Source organism: Anser cygnoides, chromosome 5 (genome assembly GCF_040182565.1).
Source record: "Anser cygnoides isolate HZ-2024a breed goose chromosome 5, Taihu_goose_T2T_genome, whole genome shotgun sequence".
Taxonomy (NCBI): domain Eukaryota; kingdom Metazoa; phylum Chordata; class Aves; order Anseriformes; family Anatidae; genus Anser; species Anser cygnoides.
Genome location: NC_089877.1, coordinates 62,210,840 through 62,237,956, shown reverse-complemented (window position 1 = coordinate 62,237,956; position 27,117 = coordinate 62,210,840). Strand labels below are relative to the sequence as shown.

Here is a 27,117-nt window from a genome sequence, read left to right as displayed (position 1 = left end):
AAATCTAATGTAGATTTTATTTTCAGTTCAAATGAGATTTTCCACACGGCAATACTATTTTATATTTCTTTGCCCATCTCAGTGATGATTTGGGGTGAGTTTTTCAGCCGAGGAGCACCAGTGTTGTCAGTACCCAGGGATGGAGGCCCATGAATGAAGGCTGCACCTTCCATCACATAGGACACCAATCTCCCGTGAAAACAAAGGAAAACCTTTTCCTTAGGTGCAGTCCCACTCCCTGCACGTGGCCTGATCCCACGAGCTGGGCTGCGATCCCTTGGGCTGGCATTTCTCCAGTGACTTGGTGGTGCCACATGAAGGGACTGGTTAGCAGGAATTGGGCTCTGGACATTTCTTGGACAACCAGACCTGGCCAGCAGGCTGCAGGGGGCTCATTAATGGCAGGGAGCTCCAAACCACTTGCCCATGAACCTTTCCTTCTGCCCATGCAGGCTGTGACTCTGAAAGCCCTGGCTAAAGCTTCACACCCCTTGTCAGCGAGGATGCGTAAGGATGTGTCAGCAGTCCTTGGTCACCCCGCTATTATGAATTTAATGCCTAAGAGATGTCCTCAGCGATGACATAGCTTAGTGCTGACATTGAGTGTGTAAGCGCTGACTCACCCAGCTCCAACATTTCCACCCTGGGGGCGATTCCCCAGCTTGGTTTTGCTTCTCACCCCCTGCTGACACCAGGGTGCAGCATCCCCCTGCCATCCCAGGCAGCGCTGGTCCCCAGGCACCCCTGCTGCCTCCCTCCCATCCCACCCCGACACCCCTCAGAGGGGTTTCTGCCCCAAATTGCCCTCCAGCCCAGCCCACATGGGATCAAATACCCAACTGGCTTTGATAACCCGTCTGTGTATGATGCATGGGGCTCCCCAGATCCCTTCCAGGGCTTTGCAGGTCACAGGGACCTCCAGCATCCCTGTCCTGATGGCTGGCTGTAGCTAGGGCCACCACCCAATTGCTCATTACAGAGGGTATTTTTATTTTCATGAGGGTTACCTATTATCAGAGAAAGTGCTCATTTCTATAACCACACAATTACATAAAATCAGGATTTCCCTCCTCATTATTACCATCTTTTAAAATTATTTGCAGGGAAATAAGAGCGATGTCTGCAGTCCTGCTCATTTCCTAGACAAACATTCTTGTTAAATCCACATCCCTGGTTTTAACTTTTTTTTTTTCCTTCCGTAAAACACTCTTGCGATCTTCCTAAATTTGGCTGTGCCACCATTTCATTTTGCTAATACCCCTTGAAACTGTTAACACTTTTTCCTGAATACTTTCCTAGTGGATGCGAAGCAAAAAGGAAGAAAGGCTACTGTCAAATTGATTAAGTGAAAGCTCATTAGAGAAAGTAACAAGAGGTAAAATCTGCATATGCATTGCAGAAATGTGTCTGATCTTGCTAAGTTGTGAAAAGACAAAATAAGCTCAAACCTCCTTGTGCTGTAAGTAGTTGGGGGAGATGGGGGCTGGGGAGGGGAAGGGCTCCCAAACAGTGTTACATTAACTGTTCCTGCTTAGAAATAGGCATTAGAGCAGCCCTTGCTCGCACCACTTCAGTGAAGGTCTTGCCAGTGTTTTAATGAAAAATTCTGATTTATAGGGTCTATGCCTGAGCAGTAAAAAAAATTCACTCTTCCTTGAACCCTGGTAAACAGGACTGCATTGCAAAATCTCTAAAAAACCTCCAAAAAATAGTTTTAATGGTGATCCATCCCTTAAAAAAAAAAAAAAGTGTGAAGAAAACTAAAGTCAGTGGCTGTTTCTGTGTAAATTCTTAGAGATGAAAAACATTTTTTTTTTTCCTTCCAAGCGAGGTTTGTGAAATAGTTGGCCTGAGGTAGGGAAGATCCCACGCTGGCTTTAAGGAGCGAGGCGGTTGGGTTATGGATGTCCCGCAGCGTCACTCTGCCTGGGGACACATGGAAGGATGGCTGGAGCTGGATGCGCCCTGCCTTGGGAGTGCCTCTGGGGCACATCCAGGCTGGTGAGCATGTTTCTGGCTACTGCACCCTGATCGGTCATCCTACCTGCTCCAAGGCGAGGTCTGCAGATGAACTTCATGGTTCCCCCATAATTTGTCCCCCCAGACTTTTCCCCAAAGCCTCTAGTGATGTCTGGCTGCCCCTGGGATGCTTCAATCCAGTGCAGCATTTCAGGGAGGCATAGACCCCACTGCAAAGGCTTCCGTGTAAATTGACATTAATTACTGAAAAATTAAATATGAATTTTAATGTGACTTGGAGTGTGGGCTGCATATCTCCTTCCACAGGTGCTTTTGTGAGAGGCAGAGGGGAGCAGCACCCTGCCCCTGCTGCTGTGGTAAAGGTGTAAGCAATACCTGCACTGCTTGCTCTTAAATACACTCACTGGCAGATTTTGTTTCTCCTCCCATTATTTTTAAACATATACACCCCAATTAAAAAAGAAGAAAGAAAAGGAATACCGAAATACCAAGCTAAAGTAACTGGATAACTTTGACTTTAATCTATAAAAGACAGATTTACGGTTCAGGCTAAAACTCCAGGCTGACATCTAACCTGACACAAATATGCAGTTGCGTGTAAGAGTCCTTGTTAAAAAAAAAATGCTGGGAATCTGCATGCATAAGCCTGGCAGTGCTGATTTAAATAGGAAAATGTGTCTGTTTGGGAGGTAGACCACACGTCTGAAAGTTATGAAAGGGAACACCGGTAATAACCGTCTGTGGCAGAGCACGTTCCTTGGAATGTGGAAATTACTGTATTACAACAAATCTGTTGTTTCCACCAGGGTGTTTTGTAGCCCGACTCATAATATTATGTATTTCGGCAGATCCTTGTAATTACAAATTTAAGACTTAAATCCTCGGCTTTTCTTTATGTTCTTAAACTACCCCTATAGGTATCCTCACTCCAAGCTTAAATCAGACCCAAAATACAAGGTGAAATGGGGCTGGTTGAATTCCTGCACTTTATAATGATATTTATTAAGCTAGTTTTGAAGAGAAATGTTGAGCTGAGTATTTCATTTAAATCCAGCGTTACCTCCAAAGCACTCCAAAATTGTTTAATTAAAACCAAGGTGCACATTAATAAGGAAGGATATCATTTTGTCATTTATATATAATTTCTTTATTTTGTTAGGGGAATACAAAATGAAGAAAGCCCCCAAAAACATAAAGAGAAGGAAGGACCAGTAAGCCTGATAATAGCCCTCCATGGAGAAGAAATAAGTATACAACAGAAGAAAAGCACAGTTAGGAACATAATGTTAGTAAAACACTCTTAATGCTACACAAGCTGTAGAAAATGCTACTTTGCATTTGGGCTGCAGCATCGTTAACTGTGGGCAATTGAGTAAAGAGTGCACCTTTTAAACTAATTCCTCGTGCTGGAGACATAGCCACATCCAGAAGCCTACCTCATTAATATGCTATAGCGGTCAAATAGGAGATTAATAGCAAAGTCACCTGCTAAACCTACAAGGAACCTGTTGATTAACAATAAGCTCCAAAAATAAGATACCAGGCTGCAAAGCAAAATTGAGTCCAAGGGCAACAAGTGCTTCTGTAATTTATTCCTTCTTTACACAAGGGCATAAAGCTCCCTTTATAACCGTGTTTTCAAGGCCCTGCTGTGAGCTGTAGGTGTGAGCTTTTCAGCTGATTTATTAATTTTAGTTTCAATCAAAGTGTCACCTGCAGACACAAAAATGTAGGCCTCACCACAGAAAATACAGTTCAAAAAAAAAAAAAAGGAGAGAGAGAGGGGGGAAAAAAGAGAGAGTGAGGGGGGAAAAGAGAAAGAAAGACCAAAGGTTTCATTCTGAGAAATTCTGCCAGCATTTTTTTTTTATAAACATGAACACCGGACAGCCTATTCTCCATGAAGCCAAAATAATTCCCAGCCACATAATTAAAAAAAAAAAAAATGCAAAATTAAACATTTTTGTCATACTTGGAAAGTCAGCCTCAGAGCCAGGAACTCGCGCTAACCCGGCGGCTGCCAAAACAATCGGCCCCTGTTGTCAGTAGGGGGACATTCTCCCCAACAAACTGCCTGAACAACAAGTCCACTGAGCAAAATGTGCAAAAAATTCTCAATTAGTTGTCTTTATTTAGTGAACACTATGGGGTCCTCGACGGCGCTATAGAATTATGGCAGGAAAGCCGAGCTCTTCAGTGGCTTATTAGCATTCTCCGAGGGTTGGAGTGCTGCTGGTGGCAGACTGGTGCCTCCAAGAGCTGGTGGTGGGACCCCGGCACTCCTTCGGCTTTGTCCTTTTGTCCTTCCCAGCCAGCAGGAAGTACGGCCCGGTGTCCGGGGTATTCTGGGATACCTTCGTCGCATTCACGGCTTGCAGCACCGGCAGCGCCCGTGCCTTTGTCAGCAGCAACAAGCATCCTTCTTGCCTGGGAAGCAGAAGCCCTGGGCTTGCCATTTTAAAAACGCGGTTAGAAAAAAGTGGGTCTGCTCCCTCCTCCTCCTCCTCCCCCCAGCAGCTTTCCCAAATGAACATCGCTGTCAATGGGCCGGGGTCGAAGAAGCTAAATGTTATGCTGCCGTCCTATTAAATTACATCAGATGTTATCAACACCCTGCTCCGACGTTAGAGCAAAAGAAGGCAAATAGGGGTAAATGGAAGTATCTCCCCCGTCCAATTCTTATCTTAATTTAAATGTAAAGTGATTTTTTTTTTTTAATAAAAGGGGGAGGGGGGAAAGTCGGGTAGCAAGTGCTAGAAATGTCTTTTCTGAGAAAGAGGGTATTTGCTGCTTTAGGGAAAACACTATCATTGACTAAATTAACAAGTTGTCTTATCAACTGCCATAAGCCTTGAAGTCTAATTAATTTAGTACTGATCAATAGCCTTGAATGAAGCATTGATTTCTGTAGCTTTCTGGGGCTGAAGCAGATTCACATCCTCTGTTTCATGCACACTTCTCTCATAGGAACCACACACTTGTGTTATTAACATTTGTTCCCCCCCTTCAATGTCCAGCAAGTGTTATAGGAATTAATTCCCATGGAAGAGTTGATCTTATAAATCATTTTGATTTAAGAAAGCGACATGACGGGCTCCCAGGAAGTGCACTTTTCTCTTCTTTGAGTTATATTCTGCTATAAAAAATCTCTAAGAGGAAAAGCATTCAGTGAGTAGATCAATAGACAGCTTAAAACTTGGCAGAGTCATCACTGGGGCTTTCCTCATTGATGTCCACCAAATGTTTGATTTCTTGAACATATGCGATGGGTTTAAGAGCAGGATCCCTGCTCTACTTTCATGATGGAAACCTACAGCTTTCTGGAGAACACGTTTAAAATGTTTCAGCATCAGCCCAACCAGGGGGTCCTCCATCAGTCATCACAATAAGGGTAAAGTCTTTGAACACCAATGTGTGATCCTGGAAGTGAAACTGCTCAACCGGTGTGGGCGTACTCAAACTGCCATCAACAGATGTGCCATGACCACCAAGGAAAAGAAGGTCTACAGGGGGGCAGGTGAGATGTAGAGGGCAGCAGCTTGGAGTTCTTGAGAAGGAAAGGAGACCCCAAAGGATGGCACAGCATCGATGAAGAGGTTCCCAGGAGCTCTGCCCCATCAGCTGGCCTGCCACGACGGCTTCAGACCCAACAATGGGTGTCCACAATGCTCCACAATGTGCCAACACAGCCACTCATGTCCCTGGCGAGGCACCATCAGCTGCGGCTTTTGTGCCAGCTTTGCCCTGGAGGGACATGGGCTGGTGTCTCCAGGGAAATGGGCTCATTGTTGGTGTCTGCAAGCCTCAAGCTGAGCCCTGCAGGAGGCACAGGAAAGTACTGAAAGCCCTCCCCTGCCTGCCAGCCTCGGGGAGAGCATCCCGTCTGGCAGGATGAGGCCTTGGGGTTAATCCCTGTGGCTGTGCAGTGCCACTGCTGAAGATGCTCCACCTTCGGCACCTCGCTTTGTCAGAATTACACCCACACCCAGCAGCACAAAACAGCGGAGACGGGGCCAAATCCAGCCGGCAGGGTTCCCCACCTCACGTCTGCCGGGAAGCGCTCGCCAGCCTCTGTGGAGCGGCTGTGGCAGGAGGGAGATCAGAGTCCGGCCCTAAATGCTTACAAATTAGCTTAAGTGCCAAACCTGCACGAGCAGAAGGAGTCAAGCGTTGCGACAGGTCTCTTCCGAGCTGTCTGCCTCCACCACGCTCCCCAGCTGAGGCACACCGTTCCCTTTCTTTCTTTTTTTTTTCCACGCTTTTTCCTATGAATGTAACCACACGAAACCAATTCCTGTGGAAAAAAAAAAAGGGGGGGGGGGAAGTGTGAGGGGATTACAATGGAAAAAATTCTAAACTGCAGAAGAATTACATTTTACCTTTACAAAATTTGGCCCTTTTAACTTCAGGTTTAAAAAAAAAAAAAAAAAAGGAAAAACACCCACACCACAAAAGTCCCTCTCCTAATCTGTTTGGGGGCCTCCATGAGTTTCCATAGCACTTTACAAAAGATCTTTATTGAAGAAAGGATTGGACAAACTTTCCTTATATGTGTGGCCCTAGTCATTAATTGCCCCTGTCTTCTTTACCAAGGCCTTATTCCTATGTAAATACCCTTGCATAATGTTACAGGCTATTGTCAGGCCAGCGCCAGTCAGTCGCCACTTATATGCATTTTTATTTCAATCCTCTGCGCAGAGAATGAAAAGATGTCTGGACTTAAGCTGTTTACCAACTGGGCCAAAGCTGCAGTGTGGAAGAACTGAAGAAAGCACCAGGCAACTGCAGGAACAGACTTTGACAATGCAAGCAGCCATTTTCAGTTGAGTTATTAACCTACCCTGAAACTCTTCTAATCTATGCCTTTTTTAAAGAACAAATGTACTGAACCAAACATGAATGAGCCAGCGCTATTAAGAGAGAAATCCTCTAAAGGACTATTGAGCGCAACATAGGTTTGTAATCATTTTGTCTCAGTTGCCTGCTACCAACATTATCAATGATGAAAATGCTTGCTCAGTTGTGGTGGATTGTCTCGTAATTAAATGACAGTGCCGTACTGTAAAAGAACATGCAGAAACACAGGAGATACCGAGGGCTTTCAAACGAGCCGCGCAGAAAAAGGAGTAGGGGTGGGGATGGATTACAAACCGACTTGAAAAACTGAATTAAGAATGTCGCAATCTTCCTTTTAGAGCACAGTTTTAGGCTCGTTCTGGAAGGAAACAGCATTAAAATGTGCTCTTGCATGGAGTATCCTCCAGATAAAAAGGAACAGAAGTACGTAGAGGGAATTCTTCCTCCTTTAGGTTTAAGGAAAGCAAAAAAAATGAAAAATCAAGCCCTCGCATATACTCACAGGAAAAAAAAAAAAAAAGCCTTATAAGTTTGCTGCAGGCTACATCTTTGTAGTGACTTAATGGCACTACAATCTACATAGCGTAGTGTTAGCCTTAAGAAACTCTTGACTATTTGCATGCATATTAGAATCCAATGAGAGCTTAATAAGTGCATATATATGACAGAGGAAACATCTCATTGCATAGTTAAAGCTACAAAAAAACATTGAGGGAGGCAAAGTCTCAAGTTAATTACCATTACAATGCAATCAAGTACAGCAGTCATAGCTGAAAACCTTTTCTATTAAGACCGCTAGGCTCAACCTTGTCTCTGCAGGTCAGCTCCAGCACAGATAACCTTTCCAGCAGACAAATACATGTAAAATTGGTTCATCTAATTAAAAGCTCAGGGAGGTGTAGAAAAATACCAGCACATTGAGTCTGAGCAAATCACAGAGTACCCCCTCCAGCTGGATGAAGCTACAATATGTGGCTGCTGTTTGTTCTGGAAGGAAACTGAGTCACTTACCATTTCAATAGGTTAATCAATTGACAATTAAATGGAGAAATTGGTTAACTCTGCAACAATTAACATGACACTCTATTAAGTACACTTTCTAATTGCCACAGCTGCAAGTGAAAATTAACGTCTGTGTCAAAGCAGAGGCACACAAGGTAGTGCTGTTTCGGGTGCTGTTGGGATAATACAAGTGGCTCTAAAAGCCAGGGCTGTATTTTACACCCCTAAGCACAGGGAGGAAAGGGTGCAGCACTGACCTCTGTGTTTAGCTAACGAGCATCTCAAGTTTGTCTTGTGTGTGTGTATATATGCTATAGATAGATCTGCTAATACACGTGTTTCTGTTGGTGTGTATGCATAGACATATGCCATTACTTCCCTAGTATAATGCATATTCCTTTAAAACAACATTTCAAATAAATAATAAGCTTTTTTCTGAGTGTTAAAGATCTGTAATACTCGTACAGAGGGTGCACATAATGTGTGTGTGATTAGAGGTATACGTGGGGAGATGTGATTGCATATGCACATAAAGGTTAAGGAAGGAATAAAAGAAACCAAATGGTCAGACGTCTTAAGAATGAGAAGTTTCACAGTAATTCAGAAAGGTTCTGCTTTTGAATAAATACTTAGTTGTGGTGAATGCCTGGCCAAGGATCAGAGTAGATACAAGCAGAGCCCGAGCCCTTGTGAAGTCGGTAGAAACATCGTCTTTGCTTTGCTTTGCTAGGTTCTCAGAGAGTTTTGCAACACAAAGAATCTCTAGATTACTCATTCTGTTCTACCACGCTGGAAAACTGGTAGTCCCAAGGTCCACCAGAGCTCTCCTTCTGGTCAAAACACAGAGATTCAGGGTCTGGAGGAGCTGCTGTCCCTGTTCAGAGGGAACAACCTGCCCCATCCTCTCCTAGGTGACTTTTCGGGTGCTCAAACAGCTGCAGGGATGAGCTTGCATCTTTTGGGGGCTTGGCAAGATCTTCTTTCTTGTAGATGCAGCTTGCTGATGGACTAAAATCCTCCTCTATCCCATGTAGGTGGTGGAAGAAGGGAGTGTGGCAAGTCCTTGCACCTCACTGCTAATTTCTGAGGGTGTGATGGGTTGGAGGCTTCACTCAAACATGGTTCTCCGTAGCCAGCCAGCTGATGCTGGCAGCAACCCTTTTCCTACAAATAGCTATCTGGAGCACCTATAGAGAGCCCCAAAACAAGGTGCCCTATAGAGGTTTGTAAGGACGTGGCCAGGTTTTCCCAGAGCAAATTATATTATTTCTGAGCTCTGCTGTGAAAGAAGTAAAGCTGTAAATCCTTAAAGCTAATAGTGCTATAATAGTAATTGTTTTGGTGTGTTTTTTTTTTTTTACCAAAAAAAAAAAATCAGGGAAGGACAACAGGTTACAACAGTAGCTGGTGTTCAGAAACGAAACCATGAGAATTACAGATTTCTGCAATGAGATGAATTAGGCTACAAGCCATATTAAGCAACATTGCACATCTGTTGCATTTTTTTATTCCGTATGTGTCCTTGGTATATGAAAGTGGTTAATGTTAAAAGTGTTGTTTGGCTAATTGATAAAATCAAGCGCGGATATTTTAGCTCAGCCTGAATTCCCCTCAGGCTGCACAACTTCTTCCAGTTTGGCTTTCCAGAAACCCGTATCTTATGACAAGATTGGATTTTGCTAGGACAGCCTGTTAGCTGCTTCATTTCCCGGCGATGATGAATGTAGATTCGTAACAGCCAGAAAAGCCAAAGGGACGGCGGCGTCTGGTCCTCGTTTCGGTGAACAAAGCCCGTTGAGGCAGCAGGGAGGAGAATGAGGTCTTCCAGGCTTCCCCATCCAGCCCCGGAGTATCTGCAGCCGCAGGAGAGGGCTCGGCAGGGAATCACGCGAGTGTCTGATGGGCACCGAGCTGCGGCGTTTGAAGGACCTGCTCCGCTGGCAGCTCACCAGAGAGTCCAGCAGCGCTGGTGGCAGCGGTTCAGGCTAAATAAATAGCGAGGAGCGAGGGATCAGGGTGAAATCCCAGCCTGGAGGAGTCTGCCGTTGGTTTTTGCCAGGCCAGATTTCCTCCACTGAAAAAGCCTTCCTTGGAGAGAATATGCTGAGTGCACGGTTTGAGTCTTCGGTGAAACAGCTGGGAGTGAAGGAAAACCCACAGCCTTCCCCTTTCTGCCATGGCAGAGGTTCTGCTGCCACCCCTGCCCGAGTCAAGGGGAGGTTTGTCCCCACGTGCAGTGGGTGTAGTCTAACATATAGTTCTAATTGCAGCTGCTTTCCCTCTAATTACAGCTCCGTTTGGTTAGGATTTTCCTCCAATCCCTCATTTCCCCTAAAGCAAACACCAGAGCACCAGAGTTCTAACCCCAGTGGGGACATTTATTAATAACCCCCTCGGCAAATAGGGAAAAAAATCATTACGATGTATTAGGCGCTAAAATATTTTCCCACTGCAAAAGCTAATTGATAAAACCAAGCAGACGTTATGGGGCAATTAATGTTAAGATGAAAATAAACACATGCAAAACAAAAACAGCATCACGGAGAGTATTTTTTTCTGTCTCTGAGGGTTGTTTTTGTGAGGTGGAAATGAGACGCTGGTAAATAATCTGAGATTACCTGCCTTCACAGGAAAAGGAGAGAATAAATCGGGGTTTGAAACAAAGGATGCTTGTACACCTCTTCTAGTGAGAGTGGTTACAATTCTTAAGGCATCTTGCTCATCTTTAGAAAGGCCATCTATTAAAAAATATTCTACCATATCTTCCTCTCCCATTGCCAGAATTGGCTCCCCCCCCAAAAAAAAGCTACAGGTTCTGCATTTTACTGTAGAAGTTGACTACCATAATCTACATCAATTTGCAGCCCCACAGCAAAAATCATAATGTTGTTACTTTAAATAATGATGTAAGATGAAAGGAAAAAAGGGAAAAAATATGTTTTCTCAACTGAACCATTCCCTGCTTCAGATTTAACATTTGTATGAAAGGTCTAGCAAGGAAAGATGCTCAGGGAAAAACAAAATCTGGCAAAACTCTGAACTCATTCTGGAGTATTTTTTTCTATTTGATGTTTGCACAAGGTCAAACAACTTCAACCTTAACCTATGGCCAGGGTTCCCAGGTAGTAGCTGCTCGTACAAGCCAAACAGTGAATAACCAGTAAGGAAAAACACCATCCCAGACACAAGCTACACACTAGTTCAGGAGGATGTAGGAGATAATGAAGATACAGAAAAACAAGACACTTTTGACCTGATATTTTATTCATTCACCAAACAATATCACCCATTCCTGTAGGGGGGTAATACTGGCCTGCGCTGCAAGCTGGGGGAATTCTGCAGGACTGATGAAAAGCAAGCAGCAGGGAAAAAGCAAAGTAAGTTCTTTGCTAACCGGCAGTTTATAATTTATTTTCATTTGTAAGTTTTCACTTAGTTCAGGTTAGTGAGGCTCTCCAGCAGCTGAAAGTGCTGTGCAAAGAGGTGGTTGGTGCAGGGAATCTTTTGCTTTATTCTAAACTCTTTGAAATTAAAAAAGAAGGCACAATGCCTTGGTTTTTAAATAATAATAATAAAAGGTTGGATGCATCCCATCTCTATTTGATGACTGTACATAGGCTGGCAGAGATGACTTGCTTTCTTTACATCACAGCAGACATTTTTGGGTGTTTCTTGGGAAAATTCCTCCCATGTCCACTGGGGCAAGCCATGTTGTCTCTAAAACCAGGAGGACTCGAGTGGAGGAATGAGTACTGCAGGTCAGCTCTGTATGTCGTGCTACCAAGGAAGTCCCAAGGGACTTGGCCGTGCTGCATGGAAGTTGGGGCAGGACCTTTTAACCAGGCACTTCTTGACCTCCATTTAACCAGCCATTTCTTGAGCAGCTGGCTGTTCACGGAGTTAGCAGCCTGAAGGTAAATAGTTATTTTAAAGAAGGTCTGTCTTTAACACACCATGTCCAGAAGGAGATGGTGTGTCCTCAAGCTGCCTGAGGGCAACCACATCTGCTCATTTACCTCTAATCCAGCTGAGATTATGCTTTCTTTCCTGTTGTGTGGCAGGGCCAACATTTCATGGTGGGTCATAGTCTGGAGATTTTAAGAGTCATAGTTTCTCACTGTCCTTTCATTCATCTTTCACACAGGGGCTGTGGGAGCCTTGTCCCTCTTTGAACATCGGGACTGGTGTGCAGCAGCATTCACTGGGAAAAGAAGACCACATGGAGAACCAGGCGCGAAGCTGAAGGCAAGAGTCAACTCTTCTTTGTCCCAGATGTGCTGGCCCAATGTTGAGGGGATGCTAAGGCAGCAGCTCACCCAACTCTGCTGGCTTTGGGAGGGAGCTCGGGGGTCCCCAGTCTCATCACTTACATGGAGGTCAGCGTGCGGGTGAGTGTTGAAAGAGATTCCTGGTTGTGTTGATGGCTTCGGCTGGACTCTGTTGCTGTGTGGCCTCAGATGCTCTGAGTTTCCAGGGGTGGGGTACAACAAGTGTCAGGACAAGAGAAGGAAGAAGCTGAGCACGGATATTCCTCTTACCTAATCCCTGGCAAATTGGCAATCCCAGTGAGTCAACCTAGGTTTGTACTGTAACGAGCTAAGGATCAGGGGGTAGAGATTTCATGTGTTTTAGCCATCTACAACTTGGATCAGGTCTTGGTTATACTGTTGGGAAACAATTTGAAACTCTTACTTTAAAACTTCAGAAAATAATCAGAAGATTTCTGCCAGTGTTAAGAATAGAAGAAACCAAAGGGGAATATTTTACAGCAGATAAGGGAGAAACTGAGCAAGAGAAGGGACCTGCAGGGTGTGTTCAGGTGCTGGGAGCAGCAGTGCTGACACCCCTGGGGGACTCCTTTGTCTCTGGCAGGCAGAGAGCCAGTGCCATCATACTGCTCCCAGGCTCCCACCCTCTCCCAAAGCAGAAAAAGGACAAGAAGCCATGGACACCTAATGCTTGCTGAGCTTCAAGCCCCACCAAGGTAGCTTTGCTCCTCCTGGACTCCAGAGTAGTGTCAGCACATATACATGTATATGTGCTGCCACCACATACTGGTGGGCACATTACCACCAGTATGGAGCCATGAGCTCACCCCTGGGGCCTGGGGCCTGCCTGACCTGGGGCCTGCCCCAGCCTGCCCCAGCCTGCCCCAGTACACCTTGCAGGAGCCCTGAAGTAAGAATTGTACAGATAATCTTGTTCTCAACTCCCTTCTTGGACCATTTAGATACAGTCTTTTGATCACCAGACTCCCCTCCCAATCTTTCTTTCTCCTTTCTCTATCCCAGGAGCTCCTACTGATGCTTATTACACAGCCATTTTCCTTTCCTTCTTCCACGTACATCTGCAATGCTGGGGCTTTCATGCTGCCCTCAGCTCTGTTGCTCAGCCCTCACCATTCAGACCTGGGCACTTCTTCCGCTTCTTCTACCTGGGATCTTCACAGGACCTGGAAGGAGTAATTGCACAGAAAAATCCGTGCTTTGCTGCTGCTTTTGCTGTAGGAAGAGTACAGCTTTGAATGGGAAGACCCTTTTAATCTAGGCAGAATGTTTCCCAAGTTAGAAATTATCATAGCTCTTGTTCAGACCTCCTTCATTTGAGCTCCAGGTGATTATCAGTGTGGTTAAGGAAAGGCCCTACATTTCTTCCAGTCCCTCCTGTAGCTATGCTCCTGATGCTTGGCTAGGACTCACGGCTTCTCCTAGTATTTATTGCTCTCTTTTGAGAGTTTTCTACATTTTTTTCCTCTTCCCAGTTTGTGGCCCATCTGTCCATCCTTTCTTTTCCCACACAGGGCATTTCTCCAGAGCACACCTGGAAGAGACAGGGCTTTCCACCCCAGTGCTGCCCACAGCTCCTGAGCAGCTTCAGGCAGTGCTCCCACTATAACAGTGAGCCTGCCATGCATTCACTTGCAGGGGACATTCCTTGGTCCCACGGTGAGCTTTTGGGTCAGTAATCTAACAAGTCAAAGACTGGGAACTTATCCCATCCACGAGCACAGAAAAATCAGTAAGAAAACAGTTATTTGCCGTGTGGGTGGTTGACCACTGGATCGTGCTGCCCAGAGAGGTTGTGGAGTTTCCATCCGTGGAGATCTTCAAAACCAGACTGGAGGCAGTCCTGGGCAGCCTGCTGTAGCCTCCCTACCCGAGCAGGAGGTGGGAAAGGCTGCTCCTGGATGCCTCTAACAACCTCAATGCTTTTGCGGTCCCATGAACCTCTCACACACCCTGGATTTTAGTCTTTTATTCCAATCTCTGCACCCTCTGTAACCTTGCTCCTTGTGGCTTCTCACCACTTTCTCCCACTCTTGGCTTTTTTGTTTCGTCTGGCTCCTGCTAGAAGCCCTGTGTCTCCTTCCTCTCCCCCATTCCTTGCCTCCTGCCACTGCCTGGCCTCCTGGACACCCACTTTCCTTCATTTGCACTACCTGTGATCTTCCCAGCTCCGCAGACACATTGTATTGAGAGCAATGGAGCCGAGCTTCGGGGCAGTGACCGATTGTCCCTTGCCCTTTGTCTGAGCTCGCCACCATGGTCCTGCACGGTGAGGGAGCAGCAGGGTGCTCTGCTCCCATGGGTGGGGAGCTCGGTGCTCAGACGAGCTTGTTTCCCCTCTCCTGCTTTATGTTGCTGGTGTGGAATATTCTCTTCTTAAGCACACCGCAGTAGTGTTAGATAATTACTTAGCTCTTTCTTCTATATGGGTTTTGGCAATTCGTAATTGTCTCAGAGCTGAGAAAATGTTTCCTTTAAGAAGGTTAAACAAAGAATTTATTGACATTAGTGAAGATTGGTTAAAGAAAACACTATTAAATAAAAGGAGCTTTATTTAAACACTAAATTAATCATTTAAAGGCAAATTAGAGGTCGTAACTCCTCCTAAATAAATAATGTTAAACAATAATTAGATATCCATTTTAGATTACAGGCAAGCACTTGGATTCAGTGGGCTGCAAAAGAAGTTTCTTCTCATCTCTTCAGATTTGTTCAATATACATAATTAAAGCAAATCACTGCCCCGATTAAATTTTCCATTCTGAGATTAAAAAAAAAGATGCTGTTTGTAACTCTGTGTCATATTTGCCATTAGATGATAAAGCATCTTTAAAGCTTCACTTTCATATAAACAGAAGAAAGCATGAGAGCATCCGGGGAGATCTCCGGCGGTGGAAATCGATTCTCCTAAGCTACTGGTTGCAGTTATCAATCTTATCAAACAGGCTGATGCACGAGTGCCCTCAGCCACTTTGATTTGGATGATCTCTCTTTGCTGGAGCTAACCTTTCAGACATTACAGCGCGTGCAATACGCGCTATCTGGGCTGTAATTACACTCGCCGCTCCCTCCCTTTCATTAGCACTCACAGGCATCTCTTAAGTGCGAGATAAAATTAAAAGAAGCCGTCCTCCTTTCTCGTTTCATTACAGCCTTATTATTTTTTTTAGGCTCCGAGTCGTTTCATTCGCGGTTTCCTAGAGGAGGAACAAACCTTCCCCTTATCATCCTGTTTCAAAGAGGGATTCAGCGCGGGGAGTCACGAGCACAGAGGCAAGGCAGCTCGCTACCGCTGGGCTTGCATCAGGGCCTCCTCCAAGTGACGACGGCTGTGAGCGGTGACAGGAGCCATACCCTGACCTCCAGGCCCGTCGGCGGGTGCTGCTGGCTGCGCTGCCGGTGCCTTCCCAAAAAAACAAGGGGGAAGTTTTGTCCGCCGGGGGGGTGGGTTAATGCAACCTGACGTGAGCTCTGCTAAATAACGACAGCGCCAAAAGCGACCTCGGCGCGGATGGGGACGGCGAAAAGCGCAGCGGGGCTCGCTGCCCGTCAGGAGATGGCCCCATCGGGAGCAGCGGCGGTGGCAGGGAGAGCAGGGTGGACTCGCTCCTGCCTCTGCCACGTGTGGTTTTGGGCTGGTAACAGCGAGCATGACCCAAGCAATGCCTTCTTTCGGAGGCGTGGGTGAATCCTGCACGGCTAATTGGCGTTGGTAATTGCGTACTCAGCCTTAGCTTTGGCTACAGTTGTTTTCCATAGCTCCGTGCCGTTGCCTTTTCATTGCCAGCACCAAGGTGAATATAACTTCGCATTCGGACAGAATATCTATTTCACCTGTTTTCTTGCTGCTTCATTTCCTTTTATTTTAAAATTAAAAAGGCTGATGCTAGAGGTATTTTCCACCCCTGTATGTACTGTCTCACACCTCTCGCAGATCCTCAGGGTCCACAACGGGCACAGGGATTGCAGATTTCATGTAAATCCACATTCTGGGAAGCATAACCTCGCAGGGAAAAGTTGTTTTGTACAGCCCCGATATCTCTCATTAGCCAGCAAACACAAAGGAATGGAACAAGACTTTTCTGATTATTTTAGTGTTTTTTCCCCCCCTTAACTACTGAATTTACACACAAAAAGAAAGGCACTTTGTATTTAAGGTTAATCAAGTTTCAGTACAATTTTTTACAAACTGGAACCACACTAATCTTTTTTTTCTTGCTCTAATGTGTGGCTGTTGAAATCCTTAGCTGTGATAAATTAAGCTACTTATTAATCTAATTATCGTACATTCATCCTAGAAACTTTCATGTGACTTGAAAAGGCTATTCAACCTTTTCCCTCCCCTCCTAGAAAGGGCTCAACCTTGCACCAATTAAGATCATTCTGAAGTAATGCTTTAAAAAAGCTTTCTTTAATCACCCAGTGGAACATGGGCTGATGGTAAGCAAACTAAAAGCTGTGAGAAAAGTTTACCTTACCTTTAAGTCTGGCCCTTCTGAGCTGGAAGAGGAAGGTATAATTGTGGCATTCCTCTCCTCCTCCTCTTCTCTGCCCTCCTAAACAACTCCATGAAATCATTTAGCAGCAGAAGTTCTTAATGAAATTGCTGGCATTTCTCTGAACAGAGCAAAGGACAAGATGTGAAGATTTACTTGAACAAAACCCCTGAAATCTAATTTGGTGTTGGGGTAATGGGAACTTTCTGACTCCCTACATATTAACCAGTTGGATTTTATAGGTATTGCTTTGTTTTAATGCCTTGATAGGAAAGCATCCTGATACCAAAGTATATCCCCTTCAGGATTAAAAAAGAAGAAGAAAAAAGAAACAAGAATTATAAAGGCATAGGTTGCAAGTGTACCCTAGCTTAAACATCCATTCACTGCCAAATGGTTTTGCTACTTTTCCTTAATAACCACATAAATGGAGCTATTTTCTATTCAAATTAAACTAGGTATTAATCTGAATGCAAAGCAGCTTGGTTTGCGCTGTTTCCTGACAGGTTTACCCCAAGACAGAATTTCTGAGCAGCCCGATGTGGGGGACGTCCACTCCCGCTTCTCACCCACTCTCCATGCCTAGCAAACTTGCTAACCGTGAATAGTTTTTGAAGTGAAGATTAAAAGAGTGGAATTATAAAGTATAATTACATTTTATTGAAACTCTAGAAATCAGAAAAAAATTCAGCAGGAAACTTTTAGTGAAACATGATGTGTTGTCATTATCATTAAAAGATAAAAGTTCCATACTGTTTTTATCTGTTTATTTGGAAGAAATCCAGCCTTTGCAGTTACGCAGGAAACAAAAAACTGGAATGCAGGAGTAATTATTAAAACTGTGTGATTTGTTATCTCAGCTACTGTCTTTCCAAATGGTAATGCGATATCAGCAGCTGCAGACGGTCGCTGATTTCCTCTATTAGTAAACAAGTGCTTTGGAGACCTGTGTGAGGCACTTTAAGCCCACTACTCCCCGAAGTGCTGTCAGGCTTAACTACTAATCCATGGTATTTCAGAGCACTGGAAATTCATCTTTATAAAACCTGAACAAAAAAGGGAAAAAGCCTGGAGGGCAGGAGCTCCCTCTGGTGAGACAAATGACATGTTCATTTATTAATGAAACAATAACCCTGGAAAGAGGATCAAAGCACATTCCATCCTCACTTTACAATCCCCAATTTTCTCAGGCCATACCATTTAATTGAGCCATGACAATGGAATACTTAATTGTTGCGTTAAAGTTTGAAGAAGCGACTTCTTCAGAATCAATGTTCATTTCTGGATTATGACAGCATAATGTAGCCAGCTTGTAGCTGCTGGAATTTTATTTACTCTCTTTCTTTGACGCAGAGCGAGAGAAAGAGAGCGTTTTATTCCTTTGCCTCCCACCCCTGCCCGAGAACATTCATTCCCTTCCACGTAAGCACACCTTTTCCTCCCCCCTTGCGAGGCTGCTCTGTTCAAACCCAGCTGCTGGCCCATTGCCTTGCTGAGATCATGCCTGGGGGGGACGTGGCTGGGGTGGCTTCTGCAGCAGAAGGCGAGGTGCTGGAGGTGCGGCACCTTGGAAAGGTAAAAGAAACCATTCCCCTTTCCTGCCTTCAAGCCGAGATCGAAGAAAAAGCTGGAGCTGGCCTTGCTGCATCCTCTTTGCTCATTGCTGGGGTAGAGGTAGCAGGTCAGCCTCAGTAGCTCTGCATTTGGGAGTGAATTGCACATGCAAAACACATCAGTGCAAGGGTGAGCACTCATGTCTTGGCGGCTTGGCCTCTTGGCTCCTCTTGGAGAAGGTCTTCAAGCACGTGCACTTGTCTTTGTCAGCACCAGCGAGGTCCCCAGGCTCTCCACAGGCTCCTCCAGCACTTGAAGTCGTGCTTGGACGTCACCACCTGCCTGAATCTGGGCCACTGGCAAATCCTAGGGCATCCAGCCTGCTTCCTGCAGCAGGTAACAGGCTGCAACAGGCTTCCTCCAGTGCCACCCCTCACTTAAGGGGTCCAGGTGCAGCCACTACTGCATTACAAGCCTGCTTTGCCCATATTTCCCCTTCTCCAGGTATTTAAAACACATTGATGCCTCTATGGTCAGGAATGCTTAAAAGGCTTTGGGCTTGTGCCCTGACTTCACATAAGGCCGCAGAGGACCTCCTCGCTCTTTCCTGGGGGCTCAGGTTGCTCTTCATCAAAGCTTTGAGGTAAAAAGTCCCCCCTTCGGGTTCTGTGCCCAGCTGCTGCTGGGATCCCCAGAATTTCAGATGGGCATGCAGAAAATAGAAGTGCCCCAAATCAAGGCCAGATTTCCAGAAAGAGAAGTACAGCTTCTGCAATGAGTGCGTGTGTCACATCTGTCTTTCTGCCCTTTCCCTAACACCTGTTTTTATCAAAGCTCTTACTGGTGACTCATCTTATATAAGTGATATTTACTGACTCACTATCCAGGAGTGATGGACTATATTCTTTTTTCTTAACCGGATTTTAACTCAGGAGTCATTTTCTGTATGCAAAAGCAGCTAGATGTAAAGAAGCAGCTAGAAAGGCCATCATGCAGGAGTGCGTGCTACCTATAAATTAATACATTATGGCTTATTAATTCTACTTATGACATGCATTATAATACACTTGCATGTACATAGCGCCTAGCATATAAGAACCCTCAGGCACTTACAAACATTAGCTAAGCCTTGCAATCTTCTTACTTTGGGTAAACAGGGACAGAGGGAGGTTAAATCTCTTTTCCTGACAGCTCTGCACAGAGCTGGGCACAGAGCTGCTCTGCCCTGACACCTTGCAGGCTCTTGGAGCTCACGCTCCTTGTAGGATAGTTAATACTCCCTATAGGATGGCTAATGCTCCCTATAGGATGGCTAATACTCCCTATAGGGTGGCTGTTGCTCCCTATAGGATGGCTAATGCTCCTTAGAGGGTGGCTAATGGTCCCTGTTCCTCCACACATGGTAGAGATGGTTTACAGCACTGTCTATGGCAAGGGTTAAGGGGGGAAAATGGGTCATATCTCGAGGGGGACTCAACTGTGTTGCCCATACTAACATGTATTTCCCCTCCATCCTTGCTCAGACTCAGGCAGTGGGCTAGGCATTGGCTGTGCAAGAGGAGAGGAAACCTTGGGTGCTCAGCATCAGCAGGAAGGGGGTAAAGGAGAAAGACAGAACCACTGAGGAATGCACCTAAGCACCAGGTCAGCCTTAGGGAGTGTAAGCACGGCCCAAACGTGCTGAAATCTCTGCCCAGCAAAGATTTGCTCTGTAGGAAGTAATACAGAATACGCCCCATCCCCCTTCTGTGTTCTAAGGGCTGAATTATAAACAGGGTGCAACGGGGACCTCCTTGGGACTGGAGCTTAGAAAGATGTGTAATTCCCTTAAAAGAAATCCCTCGTGCTGCAGGAGTGCAGCGCGGGGTCCCTCTATTCAAGACAGGTGAAGTCCCACTGCTTCCCGACGTGGAAACAAGCAGGTGGGGATGTCTGAGTAAATGGATTGAGTAACAAAGCCTGTAAGGACTTTAACATTTTTCCGCTGGAGTATTGGGAATTATGTGCAAAAGTCACCCTCTTGGCAGAGGCGAAAACCTCGGTGTTATCTCCAGTGTATGTCCAGGAGCTGTGGTCCTTTTCTTCCTTTCTTTCTGTGCATTTTGCATCTCAGTCCCTTCGGGGCGAGTATCAGGTTTCCCCAAATACTCCTAGCAATGGGCTGAGGTGAGCGGGGACTGCAGGCAGTGAAACCCACCCCGGCTTCCTCTGTGTGGGGCCACAGGAGGCTGGTGGGGACCCTCCTGCTCCTGCCGTGCCCCTCCACCAGAGAAACACCTGCATTTGCCCAAGCAAGAAGAGAAAATGCTGTCTGTTAGAGAAACATTGCGAGGAATGGGGGAAAGTGGCTGGGACAAGAGCAAGAGCCCAGCATCAAGGGCTCTGAGAGGAGGATGGAGTCTGTCTGGCAGCACGTCCGTCCGTCCCAGCTCCTGTTGGTGACTGGCTCCCTTTGCCCTGCTCCTTACCTACCAAGTCCCTTGAAATCCGATTACTGACCCAGGCCAGCTGTACGTGCAGCCAAGCAATTACTTTGCTCTCCCTCCACTGCAGCTCGGCGGGTTCTGCAGTTGAGGTTTACAGGAAAAAAAGGAATTTTCAGACAAAAAAAAAAAAAAAAAGAGTGGTTGATGATTTTAGTATTATAAAGACAGCTTACAGTACTGGATATTATTGCTGTGTTGTGTAGTGATTAACGGTTCCAGTTGAGGCTGGACGATTTATTATATTTTACTCAGATCTAATAGGAGCTGGGGAATGAAAGGAGTTAGGAAGAGACAGGGAGAGCAGGGGTGCCCCAACGCTGGGAGCTGAGGGGTGTGAATGCGGCCCCGGTCCTGCAAGGACGGAGGTCTGCTGGTGCCTCCAGGCACAGAGCACGGCATGATCAGGCCAGGGGATGTTCACGTGCACAAAAAGGAACACGTGGCCACCTCCGGCAGTGACACCAGAGAAGTTCAACCAAGGTCACAGCCCAGAGATGCCAACCAGAGCATCCCCATCCTCCTGAGGTTGGACCCTTGAGCTTTCTCATCCTGGGGTGGGTTGTAATACCGTGCCCACTTCGGCAGCACTCGTGGAGGTTTGGACCAGTTGGTTTGGGATAAGGGAATGGCAAAGGCACAACTTTCCCAAGCGGTCAGTAGGTGAGCTTGGGAGAGGGCTTGGAACCACCGGGGAAATGTTTTCTCCCACAAGTTTAAGATAATAAACTCTACTGAGTGAGCAGACACCGGGAAGAAATATTTAATTATCCTTCTCACCATTATGAGGAACTTCTGCCACTCTTCAGGTTATTATACAGTAAATAACCAGTTTTCTAAAGGACAGAGCTGTTTTAATTATATGACAATGAATGCATAATTATTATGTTTGTTAGGAATGAATCACAAGACAACAGACTTGATATTGCTGCTCTAGTTAGTGCATCTTAATTACTTTTTCATTTATTTTGCATATAAAAGCTATTTGCTAATTGTCTTTGCTGTAAATATGCAAAATATAATTAGTCATTCACAATTCTTTATGTGTTATCTAACTGTACATTTGTTACTGAGGAATGTATATTAAAGTTTGAATATTTAATGGGCTTTTGTGGCATAGAATATTTTTGTACAAAGTTTTCAGGAAATATTAGAGACATAATTTAAACCTCCTTTTAACCCCTTTTCCTATGCAAACTAATGTTTCCTATAAAGACTAGATATTGATAAATAAACCCCCCTGGAAATCCATTTCTATTTTCTAAGCATACAATATAAATCCACTGCTGATGATATGAAATGCCTCTTGGTCTCAAACTGAAACCAGAGAGATTAGAGCCTGTTAAAAGTATTGCAAGTTGCTCTCTACAGTGAATTTAAACCATAAGTACAGAATTGCAAATGCATTCAAATCATATAGCAAGATCAAATACACGTCCAAATGTATTTATCTTTGGTGGAGGTTCATTACTGAGAGAGCAGCACCGTGTAGCAGAAGGATCTGTTGGCAATATATATTTTCTGGTAGATATTGTTGATCAAAGCAAGAGGTCATCATTTCTGGTTTCTGCAAGGGTATTAAGCAGTTGTCTAATAATATAATATATAAAACTTGAAATCTTAATTTTGCTCATTTTTTAATTCTGGCACTTGTTGGATCTCTTTTAATTGCATTACTCACCCTGAATTGGAATTGGAGGTCCAGTTAAACACTGTGGATTTCCTTCTTTATATCCCTTTTTTTTTTTTTTTTTTTTTAAAGGCTTAGACTAGTTTCGTCTGTAATTAGCACTCTGCAAGGCCCACAGTTCCTGGGAATGTTTTACATTGTGATTAGATTCATTACAGAGATTGACTGGTTAAAATGGGCTGTGTGTTTCTGGAAGTTGAATTAAAGTACAGGTCTCAAGAACCTCCACAGATAATTATATATTATCTTTTCACTCGTCTCCGAAAATGCTGCCGGTTCATTCTCCTGATGCATGTCACATTCTACATTTTTTCATCTCAAACATTTGATTTACTATCCGGTTGTACTGTTAATCCTATGTCATGACACTCCTATTCACTTCTGCTTTTCAACTGAAAGCAGCTTCCTATGAAGATAAAGCTAGGTAAAATCTATTGTAAAGGAAAGAATAACTTGAATGCAGCTATCATATCGAAAAGAAAACACACTCCTCCACTCTTCACCCCTTAGACACTCTGAATACTTTTCTTAATGATGAAGTCAAATAGAATAGCCACTGAGAATACAAGTTGTGTGTTTTTTTTTTTTTTTCCCCCTCAGAAGTAATCCTGCTCTGTAATTCTGTAATTGTTCTTATTTATGTTGGGCAAATCTTTTTAAACTAACATATATAAAAACAGAGTGACAGTGGGGTAGAAATTAGGAAAAAAAAATCCACCAGCTAACATGCTTTAGTAAATTATGATATGAATAAATCATCCATATCCCTACTTATCAAACAAGTATTTAGAAGCAAATTTAAATAATGCTATTTAATGCTGGCACTTGCATAAAACCCACAACTGTCAGTGACGTTTTTTTTCAAGCGGTTGACTACTTGAGCTACAGATTAAAAAACATACATTTTATGAATCTAGCACAGCAGAAAAAAAAGAAATCAACCCTACTTCAAATGATGTTCCACTTCTACACAGAGGCTGTGCAACAGTATTTAATCAAGTAAAAGCACAAAAACTTGTATTTCACATCCCAGGTGGGGTTGTGCCCAAAGGAAAAGGGGAGCGTTACAGACAGCAGAATTTTAATTTCCAATCTGGCAAGCCAGGAGATACCCTGTTAAAGGGAGGCATATCCTCAGTATATTTACTTTACTGGAAATATGCACTGGCCATGGACATGCTAGGAACATATACTGAAACCACGTGGATATTCAATCCATCTTAGCAGCTTGGAGAAAAGGAGAGCAGCTGCCCAGTGTGGCACAGGTTTGTCCCAGGAACCACTGCCTGTGTTGTGCAGACAAGCAGGGCTGGCAGGGCTGGGCTTAAAACCTGTTGCAACATACAGTATATTATAAGAAGGTGTTGAGAAAACAACCTTTTGATACTCTAACTTCCCTTTCTCTTCTGCATCAGGCAGCTGAAATAGAAATAGAACTGATTTTTTTTTTTAGGGCAGGAAAGATCAGCCTCCAGAAGAAATTCAAGGAGGTAATCAATTGGTTTTGTTTCAAAATAATCTTTATTATTACACGGCTGCTGTTGAAGTGACAAGAACTCGATGATATGGAGGGAGAATTTTAGTCCTCGAGTATTACAGAAGCCTTTATGCTTTCTTGAAGAATTCATTTTAAACCCTGTAGCAAACAGGTAGGCCTTCACTTTCAGAGCAGGCAAAACCCAGCTATTTGTGTAGCACCCAAGTGTCGGATGGGTGGCTCAGGATCCTAGCACAGATCCCCCCCGACTTCACTGGGAGCTCTGCTGAGTAAGAGCCGTGGTCTCACAGGAATATAGCTCAGCACCGCTGATCAAAATAAATCATTATAGAGCTTTTCTTTTAATTATTATTATTTTTTTCCTTTGTGACAGTTACAAATCAGCATCCCTTAGTGCAGTATTTTTTCTCTGATGGTGCAATTGTGGGCAATCAGCATTTTCTCACCTGAGTGAAGTTTGGGAGGGTTTAGCCTCTGTGCATCTTTTCTGTACCTTCTCTTCCTACCTCGGCTGGGGCAGCCCAGCATCTCTGCTGAACTAATTTCAGAAGCAGGCAGCACATTTCTAAATGCATCTTCACAGATGTGCGAATGGGTAGCTGGGCATCGCCCCTCCCTTTCTCCCCAGAAACAAAACACCAGCAAGGGCTCTGGACGCAGGCGACTCTTTGGGGAAAAAAATACACCCAAACCATTGCCTGCCTTCAGGAAAAAAAAAAAAATACAACGCCAAACCTCCAAACACTTCATCTCATCTGTGTTTGTGTTTGCACGGATCATTTGTGAAACAAACAGAATTCACTGACAGTTGCTGGCCATGACTCTGCCTGTTTGAAATACCTTAGTCAGGAGAAGTACCACAACTGAACCGAACAATCTCTCACAAAACATCTGCAACCATCTGACCCTGGCCTTAACCTTTAAATCTATCTTTTCATATTCATCTCAAAAGACCTTGTCAATGGCCAAGGAGACTCAAGAAAAGGATTCTTCAACAAACAAAAAAAGATACAGAGGAAATTCAACCCAGATTAGGTGGCAGAAGATAATACAGTTTGCTCATTTCTATTCTGCTGCTCAAACTGGAGTTGAATTCATTTTCACTTTATCTTTATTCATGTTATTTAAACATAACATTCATTAGGATTGTGAACTGCAACAGATAGAAGAGAACAAAACTAGTCGCCAAATTTGTTGGGCATCTGTTCCCACTAGAGACGGCCCTCTGCCAAATCTGCATCATGTCATTTTTTTCCCCCTGAATTCATTTCAAAGTCAATCCATCAGTTTATGAAACTGTTTGATCAAACTTGTCATTAACCAAGTGAAACATTTAATTTGTATTAAGAAAAATAGGACAAATAATTAGCACGGCGATTAACTGTTTCGCTGTTTTATTGTCCTTCTTTACCAAATCTACTTAGCAGTGATAGGGCTTTTTTTAAGTCCCTTTGTTGACATAGCTAAAAATATTTTTAAAAGGAATTGGAGAATAAATCTGATGTAGATGAGAGAAAATATTATGCTGATGTTGCAGAAGGTTAAAAAATCAGACCCTACAACCCTATCGACTACATTTATTCAACGAGCTAATGAATTTAATATCCAGAGGAACATTTTTTTTAATAGAGCAAAGCAGATAAATCTATTAAATTATCAGATAATCATAAGATAACAATGAGGTATGGTGAAAAACAGGCTCATATTCATTTCAGCTTCCTGAGGGTCTTCCTCCCCAGATAGTGTACAATTAGTAGGGAAAAAGGTTTATTACCAGTTGCTCTTGTAACTTTCTGAAACGATCTCTATTTGGATTTTTACTGAGCTCTCTCAAGGAATAATGACAAATATTCTCATATATCTCATGCTGCCTAAGTGAAAGTAATTTGCAAAATATGCGAGTTCTACCCCACAAATGTCATTGTGCTCAGATTTCTGCCGCTCACTCCCAGCATTTAGTTGTCTCAGGCAATTGCCTATCATGACCTTGCTGGGCACTTGTCTGCACAGCTATGACAATTCGTTAATGAACTGTTTTTGTTTTTAATTGCTTACTTAATTATGGAGCACTAACATAATAGCATTTCTAATTTGTACCATAATTGTATGCAGAGATGAAATGTTGGTGTCTGTCATACTGCTTCCTTGTAATCATCTCTTGTTCATGGGGAATTTCTAAAGAGATGTGTTCTCTCCTAGCAAGATGACTTTTAGAAGCTGTTTGAGAGGCATTTCCATCAAAATCATAATGTATGAAACCTGTCTCAGTTATTCAGAGAAGAGATGTCAGCATTCCTTAAACATTTTACTGATTGCAGAGCTGCTGAATCAGAGAACACACTGGGCTGTTTGTATACAGAAATCTAAAAAGGCAGCTTCCCCTTCCTACCTTTGTGCAGCAAAATGTTTCATTAGCTAGGAAAGTTTTTTTTTTCCTTTTTTTTCTTCTTCTTTTCTTTTTTTTTTTTTTCTTTTTCTGTGAGTTCATTAAAAGTTGCTCTGGACTGTGTTATTAGCAGCTGGGTTATTATGCTGAAGCACGCTGATCAAGGTTGTCTGCTAGAAAGAACTGCCTGGCAGAAATTGGTAATACATGTTTAGTGTGGACTTTGCCTCTCTAAAGAAAGCCCATTTTTAAGGATGAAAAATGCATTGAAGTAACAATTCATCCTTTTTTTTTTTTTTTTTTCCCAGTAGGACCAGTGGAAAAAAAGAAAAAAAAAAGTTTATCTTTGCTCTTGAGACTGTGTTTGAAGGCAAAGGGGAGTTGATGGACCGACCCCAAGCTTATTGTAAATTTGAGAAATAGTGCCTTGAGATAACCTGGTGAAATACCTCTTTACTCTATGACCTACCCAATGAGGCTTATTTTCAGAAGTGCGAATCCAAACAGAAAAATATTCTTGATGCAGAACAGCAACTCTAGGCCCGAAAGCATAGTTCAAACATGTGTAGCTGATTTAGGTTCCCAAAAATACAAGTCCTGGCCTGTTTCATTGTCATCCACACAAAGAACTGAGTCCTAAAATCCTTTACTCAACTAAATTCTTAATAAGTAAACTGAGACTAACCCTCTAATACCAGATTTGTTAAACAACATGATTTAGGTCCTTGCTATTCATGCACCTTGTACAACTAAAATGACTGTTAAAGCTAGAATCATGAAAGAGTCATTTTATGTAGCTGCTAAATTCCTCTCAAATCTCCTTGCAACTTAACGAGTAAAGAAAGCTCAATGTGTAATGCCAGCTAATGTGGTTTATGCTAGAAA

General features: G+C 43.8%; 2 long non-coding RNA genes across 2 annotated transcripts in view; one reads left to right on the top strand and one right to left on the bottom strand.

Annotated features, from left to right (window-relative positions):
- The window catches only part of LOC136791002 (uncharacterized), a 91,969-nt gene that overhangs the window by 42,159 nt on the left and 22,693 nt on the right, over positions 1 to 27,117 (top strand). The window contains exon 2 of the long non-coding RNA XR_010832040.1: positions 11,984 to 12,227. This is a non-coding gene — a long non-coding RNA (uncharacterized lncRNA). The remainder of the gene's footprint in view (positions 1 to 11,983; positions 12,228 to 27,117) is intronic.
- On the bottom strand, positions 4,759 to 7,807 carry LOC106044062 (uncharacterized). Its single transcript, XR_001212102.3, has 3 exons — positions 7,576 to 7,807; positions 7,132 to 7,283; positions 4,759 to 6,274 (listed from the first exon to the last, which is right to left on the bottom strand). It is a non-coding gene; the product is annotated as an uncharacterized lncRNA (long non-coding RNA).